This window comes from Camellia sinensis, chromosome 9, assembly GCF_055761805.1.
Source record: "Camellia sinensis isolate YWXY chromosome 9, ASM5576180v1, whole genome shotgun sequence".
In the NCBI taxonomy this organism is placed as follows: Eukaryota; Viridiplantae; Streptophyta; class Magnoliopsida; order Ericales; family Theaceae; genus Camellia; species Camellia sinensis.
Window position 1 is genome coordinate 46,011,855 of NC_138969.1, and position 10,423 is coordinate 46,022,277.

Sequence of the window (10,423 nt, forward strand, 5' to 3'; positions counted from 1 at the left end):
GGTATTAATATCTAGTGAGTGGTATTAGTGGTTTTTTTTATAATAATTTAATAGTGAGATTTTTAAATAAGAGTCTAATTTTAAATTATTTATTTGTATTTATCTCATCCTTTTTATATCTATCATATTATTATTTATTCTCATATAATAATAAATTAATTTTTCTTACCATTCCCCATCACGTGGAACATAAAAAAAATAAAAAATACAACAAAACAACAAAACCGTGGGCAACAACCCACAGTCTTGTCACCTACAACACTAAACCACCAATTTCATTTTCTTATAAATTGAGCCCCCTTTTCTCCTCCTTTTCATCCACCCCTCAATTTCATCTCTATCTCTCATTTTTTCATTTCTCCTACTTTCAGCTCTCTCTCCATTTGTGATGTAAATTTTAAGTTTAGACATGGGAATATTTAAAATGAGAGTTAGTAATTTTACAAGAGATCAAAATTATTTTTGGAGATCCATGGATCAATTTCATATTTATGGTAATGGAATTAATTATTTTGAGGTAAATTCGGGTTGTATACAATATGCTCTATTTAAATCTCTTTCCAAAGAGTTCTCTATTTTTAATTATCCTCAATTTGTAATCCACTTGATTATTGTGGTTATTAATAGATTTTGTAAAATCATTTGTTGTCGAATCATTGATATTCTGATCATTTGGTAAAATTCTCTACAAATATTTATGTGTTAAAATGGTGATTTGTTTGACTGAATGATATGGAAATACTCCGTACATGGATCGAGTGAATCTTGTTAATTGTTTACACCAATATGTCCAAATAAGCATGGAGCTTGGGTGAGGTGGGTGAATAAATGAATTTATTCACTGGTCATGTATTAAGTAGGACCGGGTATTTGGTCCTAGATAAATTATGGTTGATTTGTTGTGCAATTTGATAAATTGCTTGATTATCGTATCGTTGATATAATGTCATAAATTGTTGGATTCCTGTTAATTTATTATATATCTGAGCCTTGTATTCCCGTCGTATTGTATACTTCCCGAATTAATTTATTTTTCAGGTGCGGAGCAGATTTTTGTGGAGATCAAAATTGAGATTAGAAAGATTTATTAATATAGAGATTTGGGACCCACCACTATAATTATTAAATTTGGAGATAGTTGTAATATTGTTTATTTCGGAGATAAATGTACTATAGAATATTTTGGAGAATACAGTACAATTTGGAGACAATTTTGTAGTTATTATTTTTGGGAGCAAAACTTGTATATATATATATAGTTTTTTTTTAGGCTATTTTAGTGTATTTAACGACCCGGGAGTAGGGTGTTACATGTCTAGCACTCAAACGTCAGTTTCCACGCTCGAGTGGACCGTGCGTCTTTATAAGGTCGCAGCACGCCGAAAAAGTCACATTTTACTTTTCTCTCTTTTCTCTCTCTCCTTTTACGCCATTGTTAGGGTTTCTTGGACCTTAAAGCTTGGATTTCATCTAGTTACACCCTTTTTCTGCCCCTAGTCCTATATATCAAAACATAGAGGGTCGCAAGGGCTCCATTTTGATATGAGTGGATTATGGTTTCGTCACCGGCGGATTTTTGACTTTTTTCCTTTTCGCTTCAAGAGGTAGGGATTCTTGAGCTTCTCCTCAATACTTCCTTATAGATAGACTTGTGGTATTTTCATTATGTTAAAAACCACAGTTGGTGGTTGATTATCTTAAAAAGCATATGGGTGGATTTGGGTTTAAAATAGTGAGTGTATGGGTTTATATATAATTGATTGTGGGTTACAAATCATGTTTAGAATGTAAATTGGAAAGGTTTGGTATATCGTTTATTAACTTGGAATGTCAAAGAGAAGTTTAATGTTGAATAGAAATGGGGTTGTGATATGGTAGTTTATGAATGATTGAGGTGTTTGGGTTTATGTTGGTGGATGTGGCCATTGTGGTGCTTGTTGGGATTTGGGGAAATAAAGTTTGATTTTCAAAATAAAATGAACAAGTTATTTTTATAAACCTTGAAGGGTTTACGATAAACGGGATGATAGAATTTCTTATGGGCATATTTATTATTTCTGAATATATGATTGATGTCTAGAGTTTTGACCTTAGCCATTGGTGGAAGATGGCATTGCTTGTTGCTAGAGATGGCCTATGAGTATTATGGTAGAATGGGTTATGCGATGTAACACATTGTATTGTCATTGATAAAGGAACATTGTGAATGGACGATTCTATTGTTAAGCTGTGAATTATGTTGTTAAGAAAAAGGGGTAACTGGAACGCTTGTAAATGTTGTTACAATTGAGAAACGAATATTGACTAGTTATGTCTTAGTACCCAATGAAGTCTTTTGGGAACATTTGAAATTAAAGGAAAACCCGTGTGAAACTGTGGTTCGCGGTGTATATTTTTTTTTAAAAAAAAGAAATAACTTTAATGCAATTAATGGATTTGTGACTATTATGAAGATAATTCAACTAGGTGTATGTATTACACCCATGTAGTATTCCGTTGATTTGTTTGTTATGCTTTTAGATTGTGATGATGTTTAGGGGTCCGTTACCCACAGTATCATAGCCGGCAAAGCGTGGCGCCTTTACCGAGGTTTCCTCATCCCTTCTGGTTTGCGCTCGATAAAGTGTGAAAAGGGGGTCCGTCTCCCACCGTATCATAGCTGGCAAAGCATGGCGCGTTATATAAGTTCTTCATTCCCTTCCGGTTCGCACCCAGTAAAGTATGACTTGAGGAGCACCTCCTTCCAGGTGAAGCCGGTAAAGTGTAATGTGTTATTTGTATTGTGGATCTGCCATCCGTGCTGTAGGCCAGTGGAGATGGAATTGGTAGCATGTATTACTTCTGTTACCTCATTTTGTATATATAGATATATGGTTCTAGTGTTGTGGATCTGCCATCCGTGCTGTAGGCCGATGGAGATGGAATTGGAAGCATGTGTTGTTCCTGTTATCTCCTTTTGTTTTATATTTATGTATTTTCGGTTATTCACATCAAGAAAATGAAATTGGGAGTATGTATTACTTTGATTATTTAGTCAGAAGGTGTATATGTGTTAACAGTTTCTTACCGGTCTTTTATCCTTGGGTATATGGTTAGGGAAGGTTGTAGATATCTGTATTGGGATATAAAGGGAGGTGAATGGTTATGGAATATTGAGAGATGGGTTAAGAACCATAAATTGCATATGGAGTTATATTTTCAGAACGGTTGTTTAAATGAGGTTCCTTTTTGTTAAAGTGAGAAGGTTTATCAAAGAAAGAATGAGGTTTCAAATATTTTCTTTTAAAAAAAATGATGGGAATGTGAAAGAGAATAATTGGTTTTCATGTTGAAAAGTGTCAAGAGGAACGTTTTGAGAAACACACAGTTATATGTGTATACTTTTCATAATAAATGTCACATTATGTATATGGTATGACTTGATGCATTTATGATCATTTTTATCTATGTGTTGTGATTGATTAGGATCTTTGGGATCCCTACTAGGCTTAGTGCTCATCCCATGTGTTGATTAACTTTTTTAGGTGCAAGACTAGAGGGATCGTTTATTACTTGAAGTCTTTTAATTGTTGGCCACGGGGCCCTTTATTTGTAGACCGAGTGCCATGTGTTGTACAAGGGTAAATCCCTTTTGTTGTATTTATTGCTATTCAATGTAAACCTAAGGGCATAATACCTTGTCATATTTATATCATCATTGTTGTCGTGAGAGAATGATATTGTTTATTATTGTTTATCCTCAATTAAATGGAATTAATATAAGGGATTTGGTAATGTTATTCGAGTAATAAAATGTGGGGCGTGACATGAAGAGTGTGTAGCAACGGGTTGTTGAGAGTTCAAAGGAACTTCTAGACAAAGAAATTGAGACAAATAAGACGCAAGAGTGCACGCCAAGGTGTGGCAAGTCTCTTTTCTCTATGGTGGTTTCTTTAGTTCCATGGCAGTGGAGGATAGAGTTGATGCAGATCTCTCGGGTGAGCTCAATGCAGGGAGACCAGAAGCCATGGATACGAGCACTATGCAAGGACTTGCATAGCTGACGATGCTTTGACAGATGAAGCTACTGTCAACCATCAATCTACTGAACAACAAATCAAGGATTGCAAAGGCACAAACGACAAGCATATGGGAATGCTAGGAGGTTGTTCAGAAGTGCAAAGGGCAAATGTTGATAGTTCAAATGAAAGGCTCCGAGCAAAGAAAATCGAGGACGTTAATGGAACAAACAACGAGTTTTCTGTTACTCCAATGACTGGTCGTGCAAGGTGATGCATGTCAGTCAATGGCATCCTTGGTAGGGGGTGCAGGGCATCCAATCAGGGGGTGTCAGATACCTTGGTTATGCAAATTCAAGCATAGTAAGTGAAGACATCCGAGACAGGAAGCGTGGAAGAGATCTGTGAGAGATAGGAGCAGAGGCTTTCTCCATATCAGAGAGTGGTGTAAGTTAAGTTAAGGATGTAGGATTCCCTCCTCCTCTTGTATCTCTGGTGTGTTATCTCTAGCTTCAAGAAGATGCAAATGTCTAAGTGAGGAGATGCAGACTATGCTGAAATTTGGGCGTGACAAGATTAGCAACAATGTGTGCACTAGATCACCTCACATTGGTTAAGGGGGTGATTTGTTAGATATCACCCCATGTGAGGGGTGATCTTTTTTCATGTGAAAGGAGCTAGCCATGTGTTGTGCCAGCCAAGCTCTCCAGCTTCCTCCATCTTGGTGTATAAATAGAAAGGCTGAGAGGAGAGTTGAGAGTGAGAGAAAACCAAGAGAGAGTGAGAGATGTGAAGCAAAGAGACCGTCTCTCTCGGTGTAAGAAAGGAAGATGGGTGAGTGGGTGAGTGAGGATAGTGTGAGCTCCTCCTCTATTGTAATCTCTCCATTGTTATAGTGATAACTAGTTACTCTCCCATAGACGTAGGTATTGACGCCAAACCACGTTAAATATGGTGTCTCCTTGGATGTGTATGTTTTTCTGATTGGTATGATTTCTAGAAGGTCTTGGGCGTGATCCTCGATCCCCAACAACATGCACTGTACAAAATAACAGCCCACTTTTTACATATTTCACTGCATTGTGTCTCATATGCACTGCATAAAAAACTTCCTAATTCTGTACGTATTTCAATTAATCTCGTCGTGTCGTCATCACTCTACCACTACTAACAAAGGCACAATTCACTACATTGTGTCTCGTAGTAAAAAAAAAAAAAACTAGTAAAAAACATAATTAGCATTGGACCAATTGGTTGTGTTTTTCTGGGGAGAGAAAGCAATTGACTGAGCAAAAGTGTTGTCAAAAACCGTTTTGAAACAATTTTGTTATCAGTCCACTTTTTTTGTAGTAGTACTTCCAAAACAAACAAACAAAAAAAGATTTGCAGGAAAATATAAACAAACAATTTAAATACACAATTGTGACAAACATTTCATCATGTTCATATCCAAAATTTTGAAAATAAAAGCAGAAGACAATCAAAACAGTACAAATTATTTGTATCTTTTTGTCATTTTTCTCTTATGTTTTCTTTTTTCACAAGTCTCTCTCCAAATCTTAAATTCAAATAGAGTCTAAAGTTTTTTGTTTTCTATTCTCCGTCGACGGTGGTGACACCTGCCCAATTTGCAGAACTATCAGTTCGTGGAATGCTACGAAGTCTAGTGAACAAATCCACTTGAAACAAAACAGAAGAAATGTTTCCTTCATCGTCTTCCCAAGTAATTGCTCTGATTTTGTTAAGTGGATGATCACCACTCATGTAGATACATCTTGCAAAAACCCATTCCAAAAACACTTTCAGCAATTTTTTTATTTATCCTCCCCTGCTTTCTTGTAGACGCAAAGAGAAGAGAATAAAACGCATCAGCCCATTTGGTGCTATTTGAATGGGTGATTATAGGTTTTTTATCATTATTATTTTAAGAGCATGTGATAAATGTATGATGTAACTTTTAAGTACAGCTTATAAACCTATTTTCATCTTCTATATTTACATTATTGGATTTTAATTTGACAAAAGTGTTGAAGATTTGGCTCTGATTCACTTTGTCAACAATAGTTGCTGATTGAAAATAAATGAAGAAGCTAAAGATTTGGGCTGGAGATTCAGCCGAGCTACTCATGGTAAGGTAGCTGATCTTGTTGGTGGCTACCATAAATGTTATCGGCTGCCATAAATGTTGTCTGTGGCTTGTTTAAGACTTTGGCTCTCCCATTGCATCTATAAATGGATAGTGAATGGGAGGAGTGTGGTGGGGTGAAATCAAAAAGTGTAAGTAAAGTGTAAGCAACTAAGTGAGCGAGTGTGAATTGAGTAAGAGTAGTGTCTCCTCCTCCTCCACTGTTGTAATTTTGTATTTCTCTCCATATAGTGAAATCCGCTACCCGTGTACGTAGGCAATTTGCAGAACCATGTAAATCTTTGTGTTCTTGCTTGTGTGCTTGTGTGTGATTGTTTTTTGCTTCCTAGGCACAACAAATTGGTATCAGAGCAATGTTGTGCGAAAAACAAAGCGTTTTTCTGTAAACTGAAAAATTTGAAGTTGTCGAACGGGTTTTCAGAATACCACAACGTACGTCTTGACGAGAGGAGTGCAAACCCAGAAAGAACGGTCAAAATGGAGGTCTGCCTAAGTGGTTAAGGTTGAGCATTGCTCTCCTTTGGCCAAGGTTCAAATCCTTGGTGCAATATATTGCAAATTATTTTTGCAACACTGTCACATCAAGACTAGGTGTCACCCCAGTCACTGCCACGTTTGAACCACGTGGCTGTCAAGTCATTGCCACGTGTCGAGGCACGTCATCAACAGCTCACCCGCCACGTCATCGCCATGTCAACACATCTGCCACATTATCACCCCAATCAGTCGAAAATTTTGGAATTATAGGGAGGCCCCTAAAAGTTTGGGAAATTATATTTCAATCCTTGATCTTGTTAAAATTATAATTTAGCCCCTAAAACTTCAATAAATTGTAGTTAGGTCCCTGGAGTTTTGGGAAATTATAATTTGGCTCCTGGATTTGGAGAAATTTCATTTAAGTCCCTAGAGAGGTGGAGAAAATGCTTTCCTAGATAAATCAACCGTTCTAGACACAAACGCAAATTCTATTTTTGAGATTCGGACTCGAATTTTCAGTAAAGCTTTTTGGGAGCTTAGAATTTGCCGTGTTCTGGAAATTTCAAGCATCCGCTATTGTTTGTAGTGGAGATTTTTTTGAGTAGTCTTAATGGCAAAATCTACAGAGAGGAGATCAGTTGAGTCTGCAAGCAGCTCTAGGCATTAGACCCCCGTGTCCCACACTAAGTTTGAGGTAAAGAAGTTTAATGGTAAAAACAACTTCGGCATGTGGAGATGTGAAGTTAAAGATATGCTTGTCCAGATGAACCTGCACTTCACTCTATGAGACAAGCCAGATGACTTGGACGAGATAGAATAGGAGAAAGTGAATCTACTAGTCTGCAGTTCCATCCGACTTTGCCTTGCGAAAGAGAAGAAACACGCCTTCACATGATATGATACTGCAAAGGAGCTTTGGAAGGCATTGGAAGACAAGTTCATGACAAAGAGCATTGAGAACTGGCTCCACTTGAAGAGGAGGTTGTTTTGTTTCGACTACAAGAAAGGTATTTTGATGAATGAACACCTGAACAATTTCAATAAAATTCTTGCCAATTTGAAAAACCTGGATGTTCAAATCAATGATGAAGATAAAGCACTGTTATTGTTAAATTCCTTGACTGACACATATGACCATCTCACCACCACTTCACTGTGTGGTAAAGAAAAGATCAAGTATATTGATATTTCAAACACCTTGGTAAATAATGAGTTCAGAAGGAAAGATAAGTCTACAAACAGGGACTCAACATCAGAGGCATTAACAATCAGAGACAGGATAAATAACAGAAGATATACAGGGCGAGGAAAGTCTCACTCAAAATCCAGAGAGAGATCATCAGATAAAAGACGTCTTGCAAAAGACGAGTGTGCTGCTTGTCACCAGAAGGGGCATTGGGCAAAAGATTGTCCCAATAAAGACAAGAAAGAGGAAAGAGTGAACGTTGCACGAGATGGAGATAATGGTGAAGGATCAGCCTTCACAATTTCGTCATTTGGCCATTCTGATGAATGGATTCTAGATTCCAGATGTTCCTACCACATGTGTCCTAACAAGCAGTGATTCTCGAGCTTACGAGAGTTCGATGGAAAAGTTGTGCTGATGGGCAACAACCAAGCTTGCCAAACAAAAGGGATTGGAACAATCCAGCTGAAGATGCATGATGGAACAGTCAGAATTCATAAAGATGTTCAGTATGTACTGAATTTGACAAAGAATCTCATCTCAGTAGGAGTTTTAGACTCCAAAAGTTACAGAGTAACTGTTGAATATGGAGTTCTCAAAGTGGTACTAGGAGCATTTGTTACAGTGAAGGGTATTTGAAAGGGAAATTTATATTTTCTAAACGGCTCTACAATCAAAAGAAGAGTGGTTGTCTCCACTAGCTCAGAATATGATGTATCAAACACTTCCAGACTTTGGCACATGTGCCTAGGGCATGTCGGTGAGAGGACTTTACAAGGGTTGGTAAGCAAGGCCTATTGAAAGGCGCCAAAACAGGGAAGCTTAAGTTCTACGAGCATTATGTACTGGGCACGCAAACAAGAATCAAGCATGGTACTGCCATTCATCGTACCAAAGGGATTCTAGACTACGTTCACACAAATGTTTGGGGACCTTCCAAAAATGTTTCTTTAAGAGGTAAACACTAGTTTGTGTCGTTCATTGATGATTTCTCAAGAAGATTATGGGTTTACACAATGAAGCATAAAGATGGAGTATTAGACATCTTTCTTATGTGGAAGAACATGATTGAGATCCAGACAGGTAGGAAGATCAAAAAGCTCAGATCTGATAATGGCGGTGAATACACATCAGATCTCTTCTTTAAGGTTTGCCAGAATGAAGAAATAGTGAAACATTTCACAGTTAGTGGAATGCCACAACAAAATGGAGTTATAGAATGCATAAACCGCACTTTGGTGGAGAAAGTCCGGTGTATGCTGCCAAATTCAGGATTAAGCAAGGCATTTTAGGGTGAGGAATTGAACTATGCTCATCATTTTGTCAACAGACTACTGCTGTAGCACTAGATGGTAAGACTTCCATAGAGTTATGGTCAGGAGCTCCAGCTACTGATTATGATCAGCTACGTATCTTCGGATGTCCAGCTTATTTTCATGTTACAGAATCTAAGTTGGATCCTAGAGCCAAGAAAGCCGTTTTCTTGGGCTTTAGTGACGATATCAAGGAATACAGACTCTGGTGCCCTGAATCAAAGAAAGTTGTCACTAGAAGAGACATTACCTTTGATGAGTCTACAATGCTGAAGTAGCCAAATCCTCAAGAGAATGAGGAAACATTGAAAAAGTCAATGCAGGTGGAGTTTGGGACTCCAGCAAAGACTATTCAAACAGTCAACAATCCTAAAGAACTTTCAGTTGATAGCTCTAAAGAAGATCCTTAAGAGAGTTTAGATGAGAATGAAGATCTAGTTCAAGAGGCCTCACAACAGTCAGAACCAATTGCAATCAGAAAAGAAAAAAGGGTTACTAAGCAACCCGGTTGGATGACCGATATGGTGACCTATGTACTTCCAATCATTGAAGACAATATTCCTTGCACTTTCAAAAAAGCCGTGCAGAATGCAGAAAGTGTCAAATAGAAGGGGGCTATGGATGAAGAGATCGGATCACTCTATAAGAACTAGACTTGGGAGTTAGTGCAACTTCCAAACGGCAAGAAAGCAATTAGATATAAGTGGGTTTACACCAAGAAGGAAGGCATCCCAGGCAAAGACAACATCAAATTCAAAGCTAGATTGGTAGTTAAAGGCTATGCCCAGAAGGAAAGAATAGACTATAATGAGGTATTCTCACCTATTGTGAAGCACACATCTATTCGTATCTTGCTAGCTTTGGTTACATAGTTTGATCTCGAGCTCACCCAACTCGACGTCAAAACTGCCTTCTTACATAGAGATCTTGAAGAGGAGATATACATGTCCCAACCAGATGGTTTCAAAGTTGCTGAAAAAGAGAATTGGGCTTGTAAGCTAAACAAATCGTTGTACGGGTTGAAGCAATCCCCGAGACAGTGGTACAAGCGATTTGATTGGTTCACGATAGAGAAAGAATACACAAGAAGTCAATTTGATCATTGTGTATATTTCTGTAAGCTTTCTGATGGTTCCTTCATCTATTTGCTCTTATATGTAGATGATATGCTAATTGCATCCGAAAGCAAGTTAGAGATTGACAAACTCAAGGCACAGTTGGCAGAAGAGTTTGAAATGAAGGATCATGGTGAAGCAAAGAAAATTCTTGGCATTAGAGATCAAAAGAGATAGGAAGAAGCGCA